General features: G+C 41.1%; 1 non-coding gene across 1 annotated transcript; it reads right to left on the reverse strand.

Moving 5' to 3' along the window:
- Positions 1-3,835: 3,835 nt before the first annotated feature.
- Positions 3,836-3,942, reverse strand: LOC136156745 (U6 spliceosomal RNA). The gene has a single exon (XR_010661228.1). It is a non-coding gene; the product is annotated as a U6 spliceosomal RNA (small nuclear RNA).
- Positions 3,943-5,387: the final 1,445 nt, after the last annotated feature.

Below are 5,387 nucleotides of genomic sequence, written 5' to 3' on the forward strand. Positions count from 1 at the left end.
TTAAATGTATTCTTGTTTTATTGTTTTCAATACTATTATAAATGGAATTGTTTTCTTTCTCAGATGGCTCATTTTTGGTGTATAGAAACACAACTGATTTTTACATTTTGATTTTGAGCCTTGAAACTTCATTATTTATTTATTTATTTATTTTTTAGTTTTAACAATTTTGATGGGGTCTTTAAAATTTTCTGTAAACAAGATCACCTCATCTGTGGACAGACACAATGTTATTTCTTTCCCAATTGAATGTCTTTAATTCCTTTTTTCTTTCCTATTTGCTCTGGCTAGGATTTCCACTACGATGTTGAATAAGAGTGGTGCATGTGGGCATCCTTGTCTTGTTCTTGATCTTAGATAGAGAGCTTTTAACTTTTCATCATTAGGTATGTTGTTAGTTGTGGGTTTGTCATATACAGCCTTATTATGTCAAAGTATGTTTCCTCCATACCCACTGTGTTGAGTTTTGATCATGAAAGGATGCTGAATTTTGTCAAATACTTTTTCTGCATATTTTCAAGTGATCATATAATTTTTATCTTGCATTCTATTAAAGTGGTGTGTCACATTTATTTATTTGCATGTGGTACCATCTTTACCTCCCAAAGATAAGTCCCACAAAGCCACTTTGAAAATGTACAGAACTGGAGGCATCACACTCTCTGATTTCAAACTATATTATGACACTATAATAATCTAAGCAGTGTAGTACTGGCATACAAACATGTAGACCAGTGAAATAGAATTGAGTGACCAGAAAAATTTTTGACAAGAAAACCAAGAATACTCAATGGGGAAAATATGGTTTCTTCAATAAATGATGTTTGGAAAACTGAATATTCACATGCAGAAGAATGAAGTTAGATCCCTATCTTACACCACTTAAAAAATGAACTCTAATGGATTAAGAATTTAAACATACAATCTGATATCATGAAACTTCTAGAAGAAAACTTAGGGGGAAAGCTCTTTGGCATTGGTTTTGGCAGTGGTTTTTGAAAAAATATGACAATAAAATCACAAGCAACAAAGGAAAAATATAAACAAGCGAAGCTATATCAAACTAAAAGGCTTATGCACAGTGAAAGAAACAATCAACAAAATCAAAAGGTAATCCATGGAATGTGAGAAAATATTTGAAAACTCATATGAGAACCTAAATAGACATTTTTTTCCAGAGAAGACATATAAATGGCCCATAAGTACATGAACAAATGTTCAGCATCACTAATCATCAGGGAAATACAAACCAAAAGCACAACAAGCTATCACCTCACACTTGTTAGAATTGCAATTTCTACTGAGCAAGAAAGAACAAATGCTGGCAAGGATGTGCAGAAAGGGAAACCCTAGTACTCTGGTGAGGCTGCAAACTGGTATAGCCACAATGGAAGACAGTAAGGAGATTCCTCAGAAGAACAACCACATGATCCAGCAATTTCATTTCTGGGTATTAATCCGAAGAAAATGAAATCACTACCTCATAGAGATATCTACACCCCAAGTTCATTGGAGTGTTATTCACAATGTCCAAACATGGAAATGACCTAAATGACCATTGATGGATGAATGGTTGAAGAAAATATCACGCGTGTATATATGCATATTTTTCCTTCACAATGGAATATTATTCAGCCATAAAAAGCCATCCTGACATTTGTGACAACATGGGTGAATGTTAACTTCATTATACTAAGTCAAATAAGTCAGAGAAAGAGGAACACTGTACAGTGTTGCTTATGTGTGGAATCTGAAAAAGCCAACCCAGAAGCAGCAGACTGGTGGTTGCCAGGAGCTGAGGAGTGGGAGAAATGAGGAGATGTTGGTCAAAGGATACCAATGTCCAATGTCCAGTCATGAGAGCAGTAAGTTCTGGGGATCTAACGTGCAGCACGGTAACCGTAGTTAACAATATTGTGTGTTAGTTGCTCAGTCGTGTCTCTTTGTGACACCGTGGATTGTAGCCCGCTAGGCTCCTCTGTCTATGGGATTCTCCAGGCAAGCATACTGGAGTGGGTTGCCATTTTCTTCTCCAAACAATATTGTGTAACAGCAATAACAAAATGGTGATTATATGAGGTGAAGGATGTGTTAAGGAACCTTAGTGCCATGAACATTTCACAGTGTATACATATGTCAAACCATTGCACCTTATACAACATTATATGTCAATTATATCTCAGTAAATCTGGAAAACAAACAAAAACCCAACCCAGAGCTCAGACTGCTTACCATACCAATATTAGTTCAGAACCTCTGGGGGTAGGACCTAGGCATCAGTGTATTTTAAGATCCCTGGGTGATTCCACTGTGCAACAGAGGTTACTCCCTCTCTGGAAATGGGGTGTTCTCTGTGGGAGAAGAGAGAATGTGCTTCTATTTGCCTTTCTAACCAAGCTTTAGTTGGCTTCCTCTGAGCCCTCTACTCAACTAGACTGGGCCCTGGGCTTTGGTCTCTATCCTCATAGAGTCCAGTGTTAGCAGGAATCCTCTGAAGTCGATTTAGCTGTACTCCCTCACCCTTGATATTTGATCACCCTCAATATCTGATCACCTCTCCTCATCCCCTACCCACCATTTCCGAGTGATATCTGATCCCCCTGGCCTGCCCTCATCAAGAATCCTGTTTGGTTAGTTTAGCAAGAATTATCCTACCCACTTCATGATTTTCCATCCTCCACCCCCTGTCTTGCTCCTTGGCTGTAAATCTCCACTCCCATGGCATTCAGAGTTGAGCCTGAGCTTTCTGCCCTTCTGCCAATAGATCCTCTTGAAGAAAGTCTTCCTTACCATCTTTAACAAGTACCAGAATAATCTTTTCTTTAGCACTGCTACTCACCCTTAATGTCTCAGTTTAAGCCTTAAATGTTTTTTTCAGGAAGTCTGAATTAGGTGTCCCTTCTACATGTTTACAACACTCCCTCTACTCCTTCTATCAGTTGCTATTGTAATTTCCTGCATACTTTTCTCTGTGTCCCGTTTGACTCAAAATGTCATGATGGCAACACTGCGTCCACCTTGTTCCACAGGCACAGCAGAAGCAGCAGTGAACACTCACTGCATCACACACGGACTGCGTGTCACTGCCTGCACATGCTATCTTAGTGAATACCCATCTCAGCCCAGTGATCGTCTCCATTTTACAGGCAACAATCTGAGAATGCGAAAATTAATTAACTTGCCTCAGGTCACACTGCTAGGAAGTCCTTAGCTAAACTAAGTTCCTGGCACATGGTAGGGTATTCAATAAAGGCTTGTTGAGTGAAAAAAATAAACACATGAGCTGCTTTCCTCTCTAGTTTGTCAGCAACCTCTCTGGTGGGATGACCACCACAGTGAGATTCCCTTCCCTTACTCTCATCCTTACTAGGGTTCAGCTTTGACCTCTTCCAAGTTTTCTGCCCTAAAGTAGATGGGCTGAGAGTTCTGACCTTCTTATGACTGAACAGCAATAACTTCTGACCTAAGGGGTAGTATACCAGCTCTTTTTGACAGAGCATGCTAAGAGAAAAATTAAAATAGGGAAGACTATATGGGTACCATTTCCTGAAGTTGTACTTTCAACTTGGGGACCCAGTGTGGGAGAAATAGGGCATGGAATTGTTGCAAAGGATCCTTAAATCCTTAGACATGTCATGGGCATTTTCTGAGAATGGAAATAAGCATGATTTTCCATTTCTAGACATACTATTGGATTTATTGTTGTTGCAACCAATAAAGTGTGAGCTCATCTAAGATTATTATTGAATCCATATTAGCTTCCCATCATCTTATTTAGTAAGTACAAACTGAAGCAATAAAATATTTTGTCGGGTCCAGTGGGATATTTTTCATTAAAAATATGGAATGCTTTACCAGTTTATGTGTCATCCTTGCACAGAGGCCATGGTAATCTTTTCTGTATCATTCCAATTTTAGTAGGTGTGCTGCCGAAGTGACTACCGATGGGATTTTTGCAGTTAGTAGCAATAGAAATTCTAAGTATTTATTGCCTGAGCAGTGTATTGTGGATGCAGAATATCTCATTTAATTCTCCATCAACTCTGCAATGGCTACTGTTATTCTCGTTTTGTGTATAAAGAGTGCAGGATATCCTAGAACATTGATAATATTTCCTGCTTAATACTATGATGAAGACAGAACACCTGGGGACTGCCTGGCCACTGCCAGAGTGGCCGCCACAGGAAGGGTCCGTGGAGGTTCAGATGCTTGGGTGGTTGGAGGGAGGGTGCCAATACTCATATCCGGACATGGGGGAGGGGCCTCAGATAGACTGACCATGTCTAAAGTTTAGGAGCCCTTGATGATCCAAAAAAGAAGTGGTATATACCTAAAGATTGTGTGTGTGCTGTGCTTAGTCGTTTAGTTGTGTCCGACTCTTTTTGACCTCATGGGCTGTAGCTCGCCAGGCTCCTCTGTCCATGGGGATTCTCCAGGCTAGAATACTGGAGTGGGCTCCCATGCCCTCCTCTGGGGGATCTTCCCAACCCAGGGGTCGAACCCAGGTCTCCCACATTGCAGGTGGATTCTTTACCATCTGAGCCATCAGGGAAGTCCAAGAATACTGGAGTGGCTAGCCTATCCTTTCTCCAGGCGAACTTCCTGACCCAGCAATTGAACCAGGGTCTCCTGCATTGCAGGTGGATTCTTTATCAGCTGAGCCACCTGGGACGCAGGGGCTAAAGTGGTTACCTTGGGAAATGGCAGTGCTCTGGGGTGGGATAGGGAGGATATGTAAGGATCTGGGACCTCCAATGCTGAGAAGAGTGGTGCATGGATACTCAGGCATTCATGGGTTCCCTCCCATGTTCCAGACACAATGCAAGTGGCTGCAATACAGTTCTAAGCAAAAGAGATGTGGTTTCTCTCTTAATTGGAATTGTTTAGAGAAAAGTATTCAAATATTAGCATAATACATAATTTAAAGCTGTGATAGGTATGATGAATGAAAGGTACAAGGTGCTATATAAGTGTACAGTAGGGGAATGTAGTCTCATTGGAGGATCAGGAAAGGCTTTCTTGAAGGAGAAACTGGAGAGAAGGAAGGAGAGGAAACATCCCTGGCAGAGGAAACAGCTTGTGCAAAGGCCCTCAGGGGGAAGGAAAGGGATGCATCTGAGAAAATGAAAGAAAGCCAACATGTCTACAGCCCAGGGTGCTGAGGAAAATACCTCTGGGACTTTGGGAAGGCTGGAGAACAAGAGAAGGAGCAAGCCATTTGAAACTCGCCTCCAAGCTAAGACCAGCTGGACTAAGGCTATTGAACTATAAGTCTGAGTTTCCTCAACTGGCCCCATGCTAGAGATCTAGGTAGTCCCAAGGCAGCCTTCATCATGTTGCCTGGCAGTTTCTCAGATGACAAGTGCCCTGGTTAGGGTAGAAAAGTT

The sequence above is a fragment of the Muntiacus reevesi genome, chromosome 1 (genome assembly GCF_963930625.1).
Source record: "Muntiacus reevesi chromosome 1, mMunRee1.1, whole genome shotgun sequence".
Taxonomy (NCBI): Eukaryota; Metazoa; Chordata; class Mammalia; order Artiodactyla; family Cervidae; genus Muntiacus; species Muntiacus reevesi.